General features: G+C 41.8%; 1 protein-coding gene across 28 annotated transcripts in view; it reads left to right on the forward strand.

Moving 5' to 3' along the window:
* The first annotated feature begins 697 nt into the window (after positions 1-697).
* The window catches only part of ARPP21 (cAMP regulated phosphoprotein 21), a 163,831-nt gene continuing 144,502 nt past the window's right edge, over positions 698-20,026 (forward strand). For 18 of the 28 annotated variants that reach the window (XM_069561352.1, XM_069561355.1, XM_069561356.1 and 15 more), the window contains exon 1: positions 1,353-2,255. The gene's annotated coding sequence lies outside the window, so the exon portion shown is untranslated. Of the gene's footprint in view, positions 1,034-1,352; positions 2,256-3,435; positions 3,493-20,026 lie in introns of those variants that run through there. The other 10 variants (XM_069561353.1, XM_069561363.1, XM_069561366.1 and 7 more) reach the window with 5 other exon arrangements.

Consider the following 20,026-nt stretch of genomic DNA (forward strand, 5'->3'; position numbering starts at 1 on the left):
AGTGCACATAACATGTTTGGTATCTTAATCAATATCTTAGCATATATAAACATGGCTACTGCTGTTGAAATTACTTTTCTATAAAAACTGGAAGGCACATCCCTTAATAAATCTGTTTATAATATCTGTTATCAGGAATGGTATCAATAAATGGAACTGAAAAGATGTGGACATCTTCATGACACGGTTTATACTAGTTTTTTATTTGTTGTCTCTTCATTGGGGTTACTAATTGCAGCTGGTAAAAGTTGATTTTCTCTTCTCCAATTTATTGTGGGATGGGGCATTCATTGCACCAGATCCATAGTTATTCAGCGTCTACATTTCAGAAGCTGAATTGCTGAATACTGTCAGAATAAGCTTTGGCAATTCCATGCAGGCGCGTACAACTATAATTTTGCTTCCCATTAATAACAGCCTAGCAAGGAAGCCCAGAATCAAATGCCTTGCTCTCAGCTGGGGGCAGAACGCCAGAGTGATCTATCTTGGCTGGTGACCTGTGATGTTGAAAAAGTAGGCTCTACATTCTACTCAGGAGGGGTGGGCGGTGTTCCGGAAATGTATTCCCATTCCTCCACTATTCCTTTTTTTTTTTTCCTTTGGTAGTGTGTACCTTGAAACAATGGGGGGGGGGGGGAATGAATTACAGATAATAAAAATAGCACATCTCCAAACAAACAGGAAATGCAGCCCTTTTATTTCTTGGGATGTCAACTCTGCGCCCTGCCCCACGCCCTAGCCTGCAGGGGTTTCTGGGGCACCTCTGTGATTCTCAGTTAGCGCCCGGGTGGGCAGCGGGCTGGGCGGGCGCCCACGGGGAGTCCACTTGGCGCAGCACAAGAGGACTTGGGGTCCTGCTCAAAGCCGCGAATGTCTGAGAGCGCTGAGGCTTCGGCTGGATTTGGGTGGAGTGAGGTGTTATTGTTGTGGGATATTCTCTGCAGAGTTGGCCTGGAGAGTGAGCCCCGGAGGAAGGGAGTGAGCACGGCTTGGCCAGGTGTCCGCCGCCAGAGTCGGGAGGCGCCCAGGAGAGGTACTTGGGGCTTTGGCCCCGGGCGGGGAGGGATGCGCGCTGGCCGAGAGCGGGGACGCATGGTGGAGGGGCAGGGGGCAACGTGCCAGTCTTCTCTTTGATGAATGATGTTCACGCGCCGTTCGTGGCTCGGGCGCTTTGTCTCCTGCCCGGGGCCCGGTGGAGTAGACCCGCCAGGGGACGGATGGCACCACCACGCGCTCCGGGCACACCGGGCAGGTGCCCGCGCTCCGGCTCAGCCAACTCCGGCTGCGCCTGGTGGCCGAGGCCCGGCCCCCGCAGGCGCCCGACCGCGGCCATCTCCCGGGTGTGGCGGGTCAGAGGCTGGAGTCTGCCGGCTGAGCAGCTGCCACGCCACATGCGACCCGCACACTGCCGCCAGCCCGGGCGGGGACCGGCCACGGCCGGGGCTACGGGGAGGAGCCGGGCGCGTGGGAGGGCAGGGGCGCGCGGAGGCGGGGAGCTGGGCGCGCGGGACCCAGGGACGCCCGACGCTGGCTGGCTCGGGGAGGGACAGGTGGGAGCAGTTAGACGACTGGAGACGCGGAGACCGGCACGCAGAGAGAGGGAGGGAGAGGCAGGGGACGCAGACGGGAGGGAGAGCGCGTAGCGGCCTCGCGCGCCCTCCCTGCAGACGCCCTCCTCTGTCCGAGGGAAGCGGCCGGGGGCGCGGAGTGGCAGAACGAGGGAGATGCGGGTGCAGAAGACCGGGAGAAGGTCCCTGCCTCGCTAGCGGGACCAAGAGTCGCGGAGGGACCGCCACGAGGGGCAGCTCCGAGAGCGGATCGCGGGACGGCGGCAAGCCCGCGGTGGGCTGCCGGGCTGAGGGACAGAAGGCCAGACAGACAGCCGTGCCCGGGGACGGACTGGCAGCCAGGAGGCGGGAGCCCGCTCCCTCTCCGCAGCCAGGGGCCGAGAAGGCGGCGGCAGCGCCCCGCGAGCGCATCTGAGCAGCGGGGAGCCGCAGGGACCTCGGGGTCACCGGCCGAAGCCGCTGCTGTGGCCGCAGCCCTGGGTGCCGCAGCCCTGCCGGGAGCCCCGCCGACGCCGCAGAAGGCTCCTTTTATTAGCAGTTGAATAAATCGACCCCAAATAATAACAATAATAAGCCAAAGCAAACAAATACAGCCAAGTCATCCGTGAGAAACAATAATACTAATAAAAGCCACAAACCAAAATCAAGGAACAGAGACGCTGGGGGGACGTCCACTTTTCGGTCAAGGTAAAATAATTTTAAGGTCTTCCGACGTGAACATCGCACGCCTTTTGTCATTTCTTTCTCTTTTTTTTCTCTTCCTTCCTGCCTTGCGTCTGTGCTTTTCCTTCGAGTTGTCTTTAAGTCTAGCTCTCTCCTTCCTGTTTGTAGAAAGCTGTTGTTTGTATGTGTTGTGTTTTCGTGCTTTGTCGGAGGAGGGGTAGACTCCCCCCTCCCCAGAATGAGGCAAAAATGAAAAGCAGGAAGAGAATGGAAAAGAGCAGGTCTCTTCATTAGAGAAGTACACAGTTGATCTTTAAAGGCTTCTCTGTAGAAAGTTGGGAATGTGCATATTTCTTTTGGAAGAGAGCTATGCAAGGGGCAGAAAGTTGTCATCTGTTTGTTGTCCTCAGAGGACTTGAGATCCTGGCTCCCCCAGGAATTAGAGGAAAGATGTTCAGCTTCATTTTTGTGTGTCTGAATTCTGTATTATTGCAAACTCCCAATTTAACATTTTCTGCCTCAGGGTTGTAGATGTAGTGGTAGAATGGAGTTGAATGAGACAGGTGTATAGAAAGTTTCCTAGGAAGAGAAATGGATTCTCTGGGTGTTTATGCATGGAAATGGAGCTGGAGTGGATGTTGTTGCTGTCAGTTCAGTAGCCTGAAGATATAGGCAAGCACAGAATCTGAGCTGGAAAGACAAAGAAAGAATTGAAAGTTAGATGGATGGAAGGCTGGTAAAAATCACTTTCACGAGATTGGAGTGCAGATGCCCATTTTAATTTCTGACTTTTTCCGAGTCTGTTGGTATGACACTTCAGCCTCCCCAAATAAAGATGACGATCTCCAAAGTTTAGGCTGAATGTGGACAAGATTTCACTCAAATACTGAAGAAATCCGAACGATCCCCACGTCTTCTTCATCCACTTTGGTGACCAAAATGGCTGTGATTGTTTTGAGGAAACGGAGAAATGGAGCTGACAGGAAATCACTTTTCATTTGGTAAAAGTTAGGAAACCTTTGACACTTTAAAATAAATGCAGCTACTGCTCAGGTTTTGTCACTACAGGGCTTACATGTCTTCGTAAGATTTTAGGTAATGTCATTTTCGCAGAGGGCAGTCATTTGGAAGCCTAGAGCTCTAGCCATGTAGCCGAGTAGTCTGATTATCTTGGCAGTGATTACTTCTGCTTTTTCCCAATAAGGATCGCATGGGAGATAATAACATATGCCCTCATCTCAGGTTGACACGGATTTCTAAGGTATGTATGTGTGTTTGATCCTGAATTTCCTTTCTAATAACATTCTTATACTTCTTTTTGTCACTTGAACAGAATGTTTTTCAAGGCTCCAGAGAGGGAGTTTAGAATATTCTTTAAGGAATACAGTTCTTCCTTGCAAAAGGCTAGTCTGTTACTACCCTTGCTTATTAATACTGTCACTTGGTCTCAAGTAATCTGCTTTAAATACAGTTTTAAGACATTCAGACTGCTCTACAGAGACGCCTTAACTTATCCTCACTGCTTGTGATTAATATTGTCCAATAAATCTTGAAATAAGTTGCTTTGGATGAATGTTTATTCAGCAGAGTACTTTTTCAGTGAGGTGTATTGAAAGAAACTTACACACTCCAGAAATGCACCTCGAGCTTCTCTGTGACTTCATTTCACTGCATGCTGATTTCTCTTTTACAGTATTCTGCTCAGACTGAGATAGGTTTGGGTACACTGCACTATTAAATTTGTAAATTGCTGGTCTCCCAGTGACTTTCCTTCTTGGATACCAGCTGAGTGTGGTTACCTTGAGAACTGTGGCACTAACCCCATTAGAGCATGCTCCACTGGGGAGTTCTGTGTGGTCTATTTTTAATGCTATTTAATGAAGGAGTGAGTGCCTCACTCAGCACTACAAGGAGCAGGATGGAAGGCAGAGCTGGGCATGGTGATGGATCCTGGGGAAGGATGTCTGGAAAGGTACAGACTGGCTACTGGAGATGGTAATTTTCATTAGTCCTAATGAATCGCACTAACAGAGGCCAGTTGATTTTAGTGGGAGAATTACCTGAGAATAGTTTGATATGTGTTTTCATCGACCTCTCCAGTAATTCTTAGAAAGAAGATTCAATAATTTGAGTGCCTTAAAACTTCAGGGAAATAGTAACCAGGGAGTTGCTGTGTATATACTATTTTTAATCCAAACTGTCAGGTGCTTGGGTGGTAAGACGTGCAGAAGTAATTTCAGCTTCCTAAAATATTGTACTGGGGAAGGGTTTGGAGCTTGTAAAATGTTCCGGGCATAAAATAACAATCCTTCTAAGATAGGCTGATGACTTGAAGCTCTGCCTTGTGAATTTGCTTTTCATTTTCTTTTATAAATGTGGAGTCTAGATCAAGTATTATGGCAATGAAGTGAAGTAGGACGTTTTGGCTGAACTTGATAGAATGTTTAAGCTGTTTTCCTCCCTTACTTTGAGATAAGCACAATAGATATGTTACCAAAGGTTAACTATCTCTTAAATGTAGATGGCAGAGGCAGCGCTGGTAATTTTCAGGATTTTATAATGAGGGGGGACATGTCTTAATGTTATAGTGCGTAAGATATACAAAGCCATCTGTCTGCAGCATTTGCATATATGCAGAACGCCTGTCTTGAGGTAGGAAGTGAGAATGTTCGATCAGAAAGGTCCCTGTTGTTCACTTTCACATTAACAAGGTACTGCAGTCGGGTTATTTTTTTGTGCAGAGTAAAGCTAATTAGAAAAATGCCTAGGTTGTTTCAAAAGTAATAAACACAAGAGAAAGTGAGAAGTTTGTATTAAGTGGAGAAATGAGTCATAACTAATATTAAATGAAGCTGTTAGAACAGTGTCCAAAGTTGTCCTGAATCTTGTCAATTTTTATAAGAAGTAACCCCCCCCAAAAAAAAAAAAACAAGAAAAATACATTGCAGAGAGTTAGTATAATTTGCTGCAGTTGCTTGTGTTTCCCACCTTCCACTTCGAGAAGGAGAAAGTAATCTACATTGACTATAGTATTTCTCTTGCCAGAGAAATATTATTTGAGCCACAATGCTGCTACTTTTCTCCAGATTCTCTAGGCAATGGGCATTCTCATCTGAATTCAATGTGGATTGTATCTGTGCACAAGATCATGATAAACTGCAAAGTAGAGTGTGGAGTGAGTCAGCCGGTGAAGACACAGTATACCATATAGCCAGAAGTGGATAGGACTGAAGATCCTCATTAGTATGGAGAGACAGTTTGAAGTCCGTTAAGGTTGAAAATCGCAAATGAACCCTTTGTATGTATGTTAGTTTAATTCAGATCTGCTTCATGACAAGGTTAGAAAGAATCTGGGGCTTAAAGGTGATGTGGACACTGAAAACCATCTCTTCAAATGGTAAGTACTGGCATGGTCCTAAATGGTTCCACACAGTGGTGCATGCTGAGAAATTTGTGAATCTCTAATCAGGAAAAGAATTGGCTTCCTCAAAAATGCCTTATGTCACCAGCGAAGTTCTGAACATATTTTAAGTCAGTGATGATGAACTTATCAAATCCGTACTTCCTCCCTTTAGACAAACGACTTTCATTTTTTTTCCTAAATCGGTGCTTCCAGAGTCTTTACATTTCTGACTTTGCTTTTTTTCTTTTATTTTTCATTCTAACATTGAAAGTTAAATATGCTTAATGATTTCAAACAGTTATAGAAGTCACTGCTGAAAGACTATTGAAGGTAGAAAAAATATGAGCAAGACTTATCTGCGACTGGATTTGTTTTTCTCAGGCTATCTTTGCTTCTGAGGTTGGTTTCCTTTAATGTATATTTATGCCAAGTGCTAATAAATTGATTTTCTCAGTAGATCAGAGTCTTATAATCTAAATTAATTTTGCTCATCTTGGATTAAAGTTGGCTCTGGATGTTCAAAGTTATATAATATTTGTATTTACATCACAACCCTTTCATTTCTATGAGGATGAGATGGGAGCTGAGATACACAGTATTTAAACTGCATACATTAGGATCATCTGCTTGATCAAAAATAAAGTACTTGAGGCAGAGTTTCAAGTTTACTCTGCAGGTTTTAATGTTTGGCAGCAGTGTTAGCTTGTGATTTCAAAATCCTCTGTAATCTGGTGATATTGTATTTTTGTAAGTCATGAAACGCCCATCTAGCATTTTGAAGGTACCTTTCTCTAAAATTACTGGGAGGTATCTGTGCCCTGGGAAATAGCTGTGCAGGTAAAACAAAACACAGATTGAAAGAATTCCACTGGGACAGTTGAGGAGAAATTGAAAAAACAAAAGGAACGGACTTAGAATACACCAAACTGACTCTACCTTCAAACTGAGTCTTTAACATCATGCTACGTTCTTCCCTTGCTGCCGGCAGCGATCTTCATATGGGCAGGTGGAAGGACTGGTAACCATGGTCTGCAGCCACAGTAGATCAATATTTTAAATTCTTCTACATACTTTTCTTGAGAAAATTTCTCCTGGCAGTTTTTTATAACCCCTACCTAATATACAGTGTCCATGCCAAAGGTTATGTGAGATTTTTTTTAAGTTCTGTAACCAAGTGATATCTATTAGGATCAAATTGCATCTGTGACTTATTAAAAGGCCAAAGAATTCACCCAGAATTATCTCACTCAAGGTACAAGGTCATAATTATCCCTCAGTCATAAATTCATACCACATTTTTAAAGTATTAATATGTTACAATTGTTTCTTTTATCTAGCAGCAGAAAATATTTCATTTTCTGCAGGTAAAGGGAAGAGGGTTCCACTAGAGATTAGCCCTTTAAGAAACAGGCCTTTTATCAATTTAATACATTTCACACTATTTTAAAATGGTGCAATTCTTACATTAAAAATGTTTTGTGGATAACACACAAAATATTAATATTTTGTTGACAATATCACTTCTGTGAATAGTAACATTGGTTTTAATATAAGTAAAAATGAAATTCGGTTTCAGTTGAAGGATTTAAGATTTTTAACAGGAAAACAACTGCGTCACGTTTTATTTCAAATATTTAGGCAAATTTTGTAGAGATTTCTGTGGTTATGCAGCATGTGATTCTATGCAGAATCACTTAATGTAATATACAGTCTTTTTTTTCTGCAAGTTTTTTTCACTGAGACATATTCACAAAGCTAATCTACCTAAATAAACCCAGATCAACCTCCTGATACCCACACAAGATAGGAAATCAGTGTTTGTGATAAAGACTTCCAAAAGAACTCTGTGACTTTTCAACCTAAGATGGATGTAGTGCTGGAATTTTTAATAATGGATACACATTCTTTTGCATTTCCTTTATTGTCAGTTGCTTCTTTATCATGCATTAAATGTGTAAGGATCATCTCTAGGGAAATGCAAACCAGAGGAATGATCTCACATATTTTGCAGATTTTCTTCCATTTGTCAAGATCCAATACTTGCATTAGGACCATCTAATCCACAGCATCATACCTTAAAGGAAAAACTAAAAATGCATGTTGACATAATTTGATCTGGTTGCAATGGAAAATCAGCACCAATAATTGAGATAAACTGTTTCCCCATCTTCAGAAAACAACGGAACATCAATTTCTAAAAGTTTTACAGTCTTCCAAGTCCAAATATGATATGCCTTGACATGGAAATTAGAAGGCCCAGCTGTCATCTGATTGTTCCGTCATCTGAGTTGCTTTCAGGTGATTTCATCACCGTCACATAGAAAAATCCAGCCATGGGTCGGCAGAGAATGAAGGAGGGGCATGGCAACTCTCTGAAATTCAGGGATTATGCATAATTGTTTAACTTTTTCTTGCTCATAAACTCAATAGGCAAATAAAAAGCTATCGTGTTAATGTTGCAGTTTTTTTATACCTTTCTAAAGCCACCAGCTAAAATCTCCACAGGAAGTTCTAATACTTATTGATAAGAAAATATCCATACTCTTCATTGGCAGGTTTTTCTTAGCATTTTGCTGGTTAATATGTATACCACTCTGATGGAAATCCCAGTGCTGCTGTCATCTGACTTAATTTAATCATCAAAGAGCTGTTAGAAAAGAAGTAGATGCCATGTGAATATGTGACAGAATCAAGACTTCAGCATTGTTTACAAGCTTCACATACTCGATTCTTTAAAATGCAATTTTTAAAAATGAGTGTCAAAAGGTCTTTTTGTTATAAATATAGCATTTATTTTTTTTAATATTTTTTAGAGAAAGAAGATTAAGGTTGATACTCAGATGACCACTCTTTTAAGTCAACGAAGCACACAGTTATGTTGAAATTGCTATTGAACTCTGCCAAAGTCATTCATGGTCACGACATTGCAGTTGTATCTGTGATCCTATTTCTTTTATCCGGCTTATGGGAATAATGGCAGTAACACTTTTAAGTTATACTGTTTTATATTTATTTTAAATTTACTTAGATATACTAGCACTGTAAGAATTTTAGGAAATTATCAAACAAATGGCATGGCACTAAAGACGAATTTAGAAATCCCACTGGAAACAACTAGTTGGTATTAATGGTTTGTCTTTTTATTTTCACTTTGATGCTTATTTAACTTTGTTCAGCATTTATTTCATATTTCCTTTGTGAAGATTAAAATCTTTCTCTAACCCTGAAATTTCCATATAATCACGGGTAGAGTTTGGGAAAGATGAAATGATACAGCATGCCATCATGATGTGAGTCCATGCTGTTGCTATCTGCTTAAGCTCCGTGAAGCACTCTTAACAACTGGACTCCTTCATTTTTAATTACTATTATAATTATCGACTTTATCTGGAACTACATGTGGCTTCATTTTTAGTGGGTTTTTTTTTTTTCAGCATGAAGAGGTGGGAGAGTGTATTTAGTTAAGAGAGTTTATATGTGAAAAATGTATTCAGATCGTAAGACATGGATTTCACAATGATAATGACTGCAGTGTCGGCATGATTTGTCAGATATGCTGCAGGAAGCTATAGATAGGGAGACCTTTTGAGCTCAGAGGAGCCTTGGATCCCTTGTCAGGTTGAAACTAAAGAAGTGTGGGCTAGAGGATGCTGGAACTCATCAGGGAGCAGGCAGGGGACTGCTGTGTGCTCATGATGACGGACTGTACCACTGAGATACACGGGCCTCCATGGGATTCTGCAGATCAGAGAAACGTGCAAAATCTGGATTAAAAGAAAAGGTCCGGAAAACAAAGTCTAAATGTGGTGGTGCATCTAAATCTCACTTCTCCAAAACTTGCCTCTGTAAATATGCAATCTACCCCCTGAACAACCCATCCTGGGGTCTAGCTTCTGGGTCTAAGTAAATAACTGAAAAATATGTCTATGGCCAAGACTCTCAACCCCTCTCTGCTTCCTAGTTTTCTCAAGACTGCAGTAACACCAGTTCAGTCACAAACAAATGCCCATCATGTGACCATAGCAATTTCGTTAATTCCTCTTTCCTGCTTGGCAAGACTAGAGCAGAAACAAAGTCCCTGGCACCTTGGTATTTATTCACTAAAAGGAAACCATCACCTTTTCATATAAAAAGTGTTGAGAGAAAGCTTTAACCTGATTACATGAAATAAGAAAAACTTCTTTTTAAGCATTTCGTGTGTCTGTGTTTTAGTAATTTAGAGTACATTTCTTTTCTGTTTCCGCCTTGTAACCATCTTTACTGGTTGAAATTGGAAACTAGCTTTACTCTATCCGTGCCTAGAGAGATATTTTTCTAGGCACGATATTTTCTGTGAGCCTAGAAAATGTCCACAGCCAAGCAGAGGTAGTAACTAATCTAGGAGGTGGGCCTTGTATGAGGATAGGAACGCTTAGTAAGGTCATTCTCTCCTGTCAGTCTCTAGGGGGAGAGATGGACCCACTGAGAGTTTTCTGGAAAGTGAAAGGATAGGACTTCTCTAAAACATTTTAATTGAGTAATTTCCACCATCCAAAAGGGGTGGCCAAAAAGCAAGGTCATTATTGAATGCGAAGGAACTGAAATGGATCCAGGGAGGAATTACCTTGCATCCTGCGCTGAGGATTGCGACCAGGAGCAGCAACTCTGGGGTGGCAGGGTAGGTGGAAACATTTGTCAATATCCTCTCCGAAGATAAGGCAAGCAGAGCAGTGGGCTGGCTGCTGGGCTCTCTGGCGCTCCCACTGGCGGCTTTGGTTTCTTGTCCCCCGAGCGGGGAGAAAGCTGTTTGGAGTGCACCGCTGATAATGGCCTCAGACTCTAAAGTATCTTCAGTTAATGTTGCTGAAATGAACCATTTCAGCCCTTACATGAAAATGGTCAGAGGGTGATGTCTGTCATAACTGGGTTTTAATCAGTTGGTCCCCATCAGAAAATGGAGAACCATGAATGGTGTTCCGTAGAGAGTTAATTCATCAGATAACCACACTTTTTAAAAACCATAATTACCAGCCATTCTTCTGAGGGGACTTCCCTAGTGGCAGAGTGGCCAAGGACCCACCTGCCATTGCAGGAGACACAGGAGATGCAGGCTCTATTCCTGGGTCAGGAAGATCCCCTGGAGGAGGAAATGGCCACCCATTCCAGCATTCTTGCCTGGAGAGTCCCATGGACAGAGGAGCCTGGCAGGCTCTAGTCCAAAGGGTCACAGAGTCAGACACGACTCAGCGCACACACACGTTGTTCTGGGAAATAGTACCATCAGAAAAGGCTCCGATGAAATTTCTCAGAAGGTACCTGAGAACACGTTTATAAACCTTCAATATTCTAATAAGTGCTAGAACAAAAAATTAGGAAAGGTTAGAGAGTATGTCGGAGAAGGCAATGGCGCTCCACTCCAGTACTCTTGCCTGGAAAATCCCATGGACAGAGGAGCCTGGTAGGCTGCAGTCCATGGGGTTGCTTCGAGTCAGACGTGACTGAGCGACTTCACTTTCACTTTTCACTTTCACGCATTGGGGAAGGAAACGGCAACCCACTCCAGTGTTCTTGCCTGGAGAATCCCAGGGACGGGGAAGCCTGGTGGGCTGCCGTCTATGGGGTCGCACTGAGTCGGACGCAACTGAAGCGACTTAGCAGCAGCAGCAGGAAAGAATATATACAACATTATATATGTATACTAGGTTGGCCAAAAAGTTTGGATTTTTCTGTAAGATATTCCAAATGAAAATTTTGGCCAACCCAATACGTATTACATATACTATACATATATATACACATATATATGTATATATATGTATACACACACATATATATACACTAATATAGATAGTATGTACGTATATATACATAGTGTATCTATATATATACTAGAATCAGCATAATATATATGCTTAAATGCTAGCCGTTTAGCATTAAACAAAAAATGAATTTATCTCAAAAGTATACAGGTACAGGCAAACCTCAGTGATATTGTGGGTTCATTTCCAGACCACCTCGATAAAGCTACTTTTGCAATAAAGCATGTCATATGAAATTTTTTGGTTCCCAGTGTGCAATTGTATCCTGTCTTTAAAAAAGCCAATGTACATACCTTAATCTAAAAATGTTTTATTATTAAAAGAGACTAACAACCCTCATCTGAGCCTTCAGCAAGTTGTCATCTTTTTAGAAGAGTAACATCAAAGATCACTGATCACAGATCACTTTATAACAAACATCATGATAAAGAAAATGATGGATATATTAGAATTACTAAAATGTGACATAGAGACAGGAAGTGAACAAATGCACTTGGGAAAAATGGCACCAATAGACCCCCTTAATGAAGTGGTGCCACAAACCTTCAATTTGGAAAAAAACAAAAAGACAGTAACTACAAAGAGCAATAAAGTGCCATGAAACAAGGCCTGTGTGTATTTCCCAGTGCATTTTTTTTTCACCGTCCTTAGCTGTCCTTGTTTGCACATGCCAGCTATTTAATAGGCTTGTGGAATTAAAAATTGACCTTTATATTGTTGATGGCTCCTATTATTCAGGATTAAAATCAGCTCTAAGTAAAGTTTTAACTGTGTTTTTCCCCTAAAAAGTTTCAGCCTAAGTGGATCTGACATTCATCTTTCTGAAAAAGAGAACAAAGAGATGCCCTTATATGTAGAATTATAACTTCACTAGAAGTGATTTTGGCTCGTACAAAGAAGCTTCTCCTTTAGATCTCAAGCAGTGACTCAGGCTTTTATGGAGATAGCAAGGTCCCTAAAACGTCAGTCGTTTACACTGAGTACCTAGATCACTTTTCCATCTACGTGAAAGGAAATCATAGTTAACACTCAGTTAATGTGGTCTTGGGAGAGAAGATGAGGCAAGTGCGCAAACAATTTCCAAATCACTGACACACAGAGCTGGAAATAATGCCTGTTTACTGGAAATGTGCCTTTGAAGGGATTAACATTGGGGAAGGTGATCCAGGGTGTGGGGAAGAAATTCACTCCTCTGAAGAACTGGGCAAGTAGGCAGTGATGGACGAAGGCAGGGGAGGAGGAATGAGAAGAAAATACTGAAAAATTGGGTTTCCTTAGAAGGCAATGGCAACCCACTCCAGTACTCTTGCCTGGAAAATCCCATGGACGGAGGCGCCTGGTAGGCTGCAGTCCATGGGGTCGCTAGGAGTCAGACACGACTGAGCGACTTCACTTTGACTTTTCACTTTCATGCATTGGAGAAGGAAATGGCAACTCACTCCAGTGTTCTTGCCTGGGGGATCCCAGGGACGGGGAAGCCTGGTGGGCTGCCGTCTATGGGGTTGCACAGAGTCGGACACAATTGAAACGACTTAGCAGCATCAACAGCAACCTCTCTTTCTGCCTTAAGGAGAGTTGCCCTACTCTCCCTATTATATGGAAGCAGTGATCAGATTGATGAGGGTTAACTGGCAAACCAGTTAATCTGCTTGGGATTGAATTAAGGTCTTACCCTTCTCTTTCAAAACAGTCTAGTCCTAAAGTGTGGGATCTGGTTGAATAAGAGTAGAGTGAATTTGCTTTCTTAACTTCTGCATTTTAGGGTATGCTGAGCATGGTTCCAATGGAATGAGCATCTGCATACCTTTCTGACTTGACAAAGCAGAACAAAACCTGGTACCTTAATTTCGAAAGATGAGAACATTCTGTCTTCTTTGAGGTGATGGCAGGCTTTAGGAAGATGTAGAAAGCAAGAGAGTCTGCCACAACTGGCATTTCCAACAGGAAACCAGAAAAATATCTTCTGGACCACACTGTGTCAAAGTAGGGGACTTCACATGGGAGCTGAATGGAAGAGACGGAGTTCTTGTGTGGGAGTCAGCAAGATCTGTCTGTGGCATCAGATGTCATGCTCACTCATTTACTTGTTCATTTTTGGTTTTCAAATATTTATTGAAAATAAATATTTTTACATCCGGTCCCAAGCTAAGTATTTGGGAAATTTGCTCTGTAGGATTTTGTAGGCATTTAGGAAAGAGACATGCACTAGAACCCTTTGAATAATGAATTGAATGATTGAGAGTGTAAGGAAACTCCAAAATGATAGATGGAGAATATCTTGGACGATAAATTATATAAACAAATTATGAATTAATCTGACAAATCAGAAAAATCTTTTTTTTGAACCCATAAATTTCATTGAGAAAATTGACAAAAAGTATACCTCGAGAGTGGAGACCATATTGTTTCCAGAAAGCAAACATGGAAGAATTAACACCACTACTGGGGGACAGTTCTGTTGATGATAATAGAGCACAAACTGAAATCATGAAAGCAGGAATTGGGATGTTCTCTCAGAAGAGAAAGACAAGCTGATTGTGACAAATGTGTATGGAATTGGAATAAGCCATTTGGTTTTCTTTGTTGAATTTATAAAAATCACGCATTTACACTGTTACCAGAGCTGCAAGCAACTGATGCAAATATCATTGTTATAAACTACAGAGTTCAAATGCATATCAGATCAAGCTAACGTATCTGTTTAGATTTAAGAAGAAAGTTTTTCTGAAAGCAAATGATTTTTTGAATTTGTTGTTAGATTCTACATTGTGTGTTTGAAAAAGGAAACTGAAATAGTTTCAGAATATTATAAACATCCTTGGTAGATTAAAAACTAATGCCTGTGATGAGATGGAGATGGGATAACATACAGTGCTAGGAAACTTTAGGAGTAAAAGGTTTGATCTGTATGTTACTTGAAGGATCATTTCTCTTAAGAATGTATTTTTTTTTCCATTGGCTGAGACAGAGTTACAGATTTAGGTATTTGGAAGCAGAGGGACATCTGGAAACATTGTCCTAAGACCTGTCCTAAGACCCATGTTAAAATTTCTTGCCCTCAGACACTAAGGAAGAATTTATTTTAGAAGTTACCCATAAAGCATCAAAATTACACCAGTTGATTTCTAAAATCTCTTCCAGTATTCAGTGTCTATTATTGAATGATTTGGGAGAGTATAATATTTGTGAATCAATTTTATATTGAATCGCCCGTAAATTTCGGTCATACTTTCTTTACTTAACCTTTCAAGGAAGGACCAGTGCTACGGAATGGGTGGAATGATTAGAAGGTTGTCATTCTTCTAGCACGTAGCTAACTTATCATGAATAGAATAGTTAGGAGTGACAGCTTTACACTGACGTGTGTGAAGTAGCTAGTGGGAAGCTGTTGTGTAGCACAGAGAGCTCAGCTCGGTGCTCTGTGAAGCCCTAGGGGGTGGAACAGGGGTAGGGTGGCAGGGAGGTCCAAGAGGGAGGGCATATATGTGTGTGTGTGAGTGTGTGTATATATCTGTGTCTACATCTATGTGTACACACGGCTGATTCACTTCACTGCACAGCGGGAACTAACAGAACATTGTAAAGCAATGAAGAGAATATGCGTTCCCAGACCTGGGTTCAGATTCCCTTCTGCAACTTGCTAGTAGGTTTTTCAAGCTTTCCTGAACCTCAGCTTCCTCATCTCTAAAATGGGCCTGTAAGCATTAAAGATGTTGTCGGTGCTTCTCCAATTCGTACTATTCATTTATTCCCTGGTGGCTCATATTTTCAGTTTGCTTTGTCTTTGTCACAAAGCAATCTGCTTGATTCCATAGGCCTCACACACACACACAAAAAAACGCATCCCCTTGAGACCCCTCCCAGTCTTGAGTGTGTTTTGTTGACATGGCAGTTACTTTGGGTATCCTGTTCATGCATAAAGGGACTCCAGTTTCAGTCCAGTCATACAGTACATGATACGCACTTTCAAGCCAGTGGTTCAGTGACGAAAGGCCATCTGGGAACCTCTAAAATCCAGATGCTTTCTAGAAGATACTCCTTTGCACAGACAGCAGGGTTTGACATTTTAGAAGCTTAGATGGATGGTAGGCATCTTGAAAAAGAGATGTGGGCATGGGTGGTTTAGAATTCCACGTATACACAGAAGTTCACGTAGTATTTCACTCTCTACGAGTGGTATCTCACATGGGATAAGGTTGTGGCTTGATGCTGCTTTACAAAGAATGTTAACTAGGGGCTTTTCTGTATTTGTCTAGAAGTGACATAGTTTAGTCTTAGCATCCTTCTGGGGCAATTTGGGGCTTTAAGAACCAGGGCCGATTTCAGATAATACTTACAATGTGTACATTTGTACACTTTGCAGATAATACCAATGGCTATACCCAGCAGAAGGCCGTGTGTATAATTAGAGATTCATCCAATGAGTCTAGCAAGAGAAGAGAGCTCTGAAATAGATTTTTCTAAAATCGCTAGAAAACATTACCTCATTGTTTTGATCTGGCTGTGGAAATAGATAGGTTTGGATGTTTTAAGAAAGGATGAGGCGATATCACTTGTTTCATTGTTTATACATCAGATGCTTGGGCTTAAGCAGGAATCAGAGGGTGTGTACTGTCAGTGATGAAATTCACAGCAGTGAGACAGACCCAGATCTGAGAACTCGAAATGACTGACAGATGGTACTTCCTAGTAGACTGATTGATAGATGCTCTTCCTAGTGACCTGACCAGATGTGTTGAGGGAAAGTCAACTTCTGGGGTATTCTTGATGAAGTACATAAATATAGCAAGGAAACTTTAAATGAAAGAGAAACGATTTTTTTTTTTTTTAATGTTTTTAGGGAAGCTACTGAGTGGCCATTAGTGGAGGAAATCTGTGCTTATTTCTGTATTGATTAGGTCATTAGTGGCATTTGTTTGGCCTTGCAGGAGTTACTTTACGTGGCTAGCACCTTCTGCTCTCTCTATTACTGTGTTTCTTCAGGCAGAATTTCTTTTTAATATAGAGGTACAAGATTTCTGTGGCCCTGCCTGTGTCATTTGCTGAAGCCACAGGGAGAGTGATGAGAAAAGTCAGTATAATTCTACTAATTCTGAATTTACCTTTGGATCATTTTTTTGAAACTTTTAATTTTATGTTGGAGTGTAGCCTATGAGATTAACAATGCTTTGATAGTTTCAGATGCACAGCAGCATATACATGTATATATTTCCCCTCAAACTGTCCTCCCATCCAGGCTGCCACATAACAGTAAGCTGAGTTCCTGGTGCTATTCAGTAGGACCTTGTTGGTTAACCTTTGGATCATTTTTGATCAGAAGCTATTTGTGGCTTTATTATTTTGGAAAACAGTCCTCTCACGTGGCTCAATGGTAAAGAATCTGCCTGCCAGTGCAAGAGACACAAGAGATGTGGGTTTGATCCCAGGGTCAGGAAGATCCCCTGGAGGAGAAAACAGCAACCCACTCCAGTACTCTTGCCTGGAAAATTCCATGCACAGAGGAGCCTGGTGGGATACAGTCCATGGGGTCTCAAAGAGTCATACATTGAGCACACACCTCTACCTTTTTTTACCTTTATTTTGGAGAAAGACTTTGTTTCATTGTTTTTCAGTGTAAATGTTCAGTCAATTCAGTCACTTGGTCGTGTCCGACTCTTCGTGACCGCATGGACTGCAGCACGCCAGGCTTCCCTGTTCATCACCGACTCTTGGAGCTTGCTCACTTCCATCGAGTTGGTGATGCCATCCAACCATCATAAATGTTATCATATATTTATGAACTACCTCTCTTGTAAAAGAGAGAGACTTGCACGCCCACATGATGTCCACACCCATCAGCTCTTGGTCTTCATCACAGCATGGGATATTTCTGTTGTATCATACTTGGGGATTCCTGTTGCAGGGGAAAAGAAAGAGGTATATTTAATTCTTCTTTTATTTTTTTCCTTTGTGATACAACTCACACTGTGGGATGCAATAGCCATGTGGAACACAGAGAATTCTGTCTAATCTAGGCATCAGGAATTAAGAAACAGGATATAGGGGGATAATGGAAAGGTATATATGGAGCCATGACAAAGAAGAGCATGGAAGTTAACTTCTGACCTGGTACAGAGTGGGTGGAACTTTAGGTGTCTCAAATCTGTACTTGTGGCTGCCGTTTGGGGCAAGAATGACCACCTAGCTCATAAATTCACCTATCATTGGGACAGTTTCTCCTGGTGTGATGGATAGGCAACAGGTTTGAAGTCAAGGTAACCTAAGTTTGAATTCTATCCCTGCCCGTCACTGACCTGGTGAAGTCAGTTAACTGTTGTGAGCTTTCATTTTCTTAATTGGCAGCAAAACTCCCTTCATGAAGGATCACATGCAAAATATTCGCCACAAAAGAGAAATGTTGTCTCTATCTGACTTCCTCCTGCAAGGTCTGACTATTAATCTATTAAAACGTTGAAACCTGTAAGAGCACATGTAATGAAGTGATACATCAATACTTGTTATAAAAATGCTATAAAGTTTGGGTCACAAATATCATCTGTCCACAGATGACTGAAAAAAAGATAAAATGGTTTTGATGGATGGTGGGATTCTTTTGTGTTGGCTTTTATAAGATGTTTACAATACATATCACACAGTTAAGGGAAAGAATAATGGGGGGAGGGGAAATGACACCACATCTAACCTGTACCTTTACTCACCAGCCAGCTCAATCTGAAACCGTGTTGTTGATGTAAGAGACACAATGGTTCATGTATGTGGGTGTGCTCGGTGGCTCCGTCACGTCCTGGTCTTTGCAGCCACATAGCCTGTAGCCTGCCAGGCCCCTCTGTCCATGGGACTCTCCAGACAAGAATACTGGAGTGGGTGGCCATTGCCTTCTCCAGGGGATCTTCCCAAGGAAACAAAACCACATCTCCTGCATTGGCAAATGAATTCTTTACCTCTGCGCCACCTGGGAAGCCCAATGGTTCATACTTAAGTATAAATAGATGCCCAAGGATAATTGACTAAGGAATAGTCAATGCATCTCCTGCACTGGAAATGAATTCTTTACCTCTGCGCCACCTGGGAAGCCAATGGTTCATACTTAAATATAAATAGATGCCCAAGGATAATTGATTAAGGAACAAAATATTAATTAAAACATTTCAAAACCATGGTTTTGAAAATATTTAAGTGATAAGTGGAGTTTCAAGAAAAAAATTGCCTTTCCACTTTCTCTTCTCATGGATTCATGAGATTTGGGCTTTTCTTTTTCTTTTTCCGCCATGTGGCATGTGGCATGTTACTTCCCCGGCCTGAGATTGAACTTATGCCCCCTGCATTGGCAGCATGGAGTCGTAATTCTGTGGACTGCCAGGGAAGTCCTGGTTTGAGCTTTCAAATGCGTGTTTGATGCTACACTTGTGATTCTTTACAGTTCAGGTATATTGCCTTGTTCTTCAAATGCGTGGTCTGAGCCATCCCTCAGTCAGCTTGGGAACAAGTTTGGTTATCCTCTGTATTCTGTCCTTTGTTCTGCCTGGATTGATACCAGGTAGATAAACCTGCTTTAAGTCTGCTGGCCAACACACACTTCTGCAGTTTCCGAATATTGAAGATGAAGTGATCAGTTCTACTGGTATTTTCCCCCTGAGATTATCTTCTGGAAAACCTACGTTAGAATGAGCCAATGTGAGCTTTTTTCATGGGTGGTTTGGCCTCAATTTGTCTTCTAGCCAGCCAGCCCCAGACACCTGGAACACAGACTCATCCATCCCTTGCCTGAGCTTTCATGTGTCTGCGTAAAGGGTGACGGTTGTTTTTGGCAGATGTACAGGATCAAAGGGGTCCCTTTATCCTGTTACCTTTGGGGAGTCGGTTGTTCAGATAAAGGAAGTGGTAAGGTTAACAGTAGTTTCAGTCCTCCCCCGAAATAAAAATTAGTGTAGTAGGTCTAATAAACCCCACTTATTAGCTATTTGTTGAAGGTAGTGGCTTTGTTAATATATTTGTACGGATGTATTTAAGGATTATGTTTACTTTTGGGGCTTCCCTGGTGGCTGAGATGGTAAAGAATCTGCCTGCAATGTAGGAGACCAGGGTTCAATGCCTGGGCCAGGAAGATCCTCTGGAGAAGGAAATGGCAACCCACTCGGGTATTCATGCCTGGAAAGTTCCATGAACAGAGGAGCCTGGTGGCTACAGTCCATGGGATTGCAAAGAGCTGGAAACAGCTGAGCAACCACCAGTTCACTTTTGTTACTTAAATGCTTTAAGTTTAGTAATTAAATGTTTTAATTGATATATACATTTATATAGATGCATATATATTTAATTTTGTAGCATATGATAAATTATATATTACATATACATATATATGTGTGTATATATATATATAAATTTGAAATCCTGTTATATTACAGAAACAGTAATCCCTATTTTTGTGAGATCTGTGATGAGAGGCCCTAAGTTAGCTGCTTTTCCACTTCGTTTCCCTTCTGAATTCATTTATCTCACTGCTGATGAACAATATCCCACTAAGGATAGGCTTACAGAACAGAGCCTGGGAAGAGAGGAAACTTGCATTTGCCCCGCTCTCTACCCATCAGAAC

This window comes from Ovis canadensis, chromosome 19, assembly GCF_042477335.2.
Source record: "Ovis canadensis isolate MfBH-ARS-UI-01 breed Bighorn chromosome 19, ARS-UI_OviCan_v2, whole genome shotgun sequence".
Taxonomy (NCBI): Eukaryota; Metazoa; Chordata; class Mammalia; order Artiodactyla; family Bovidae; genus Ovis; species Ovis canadensis.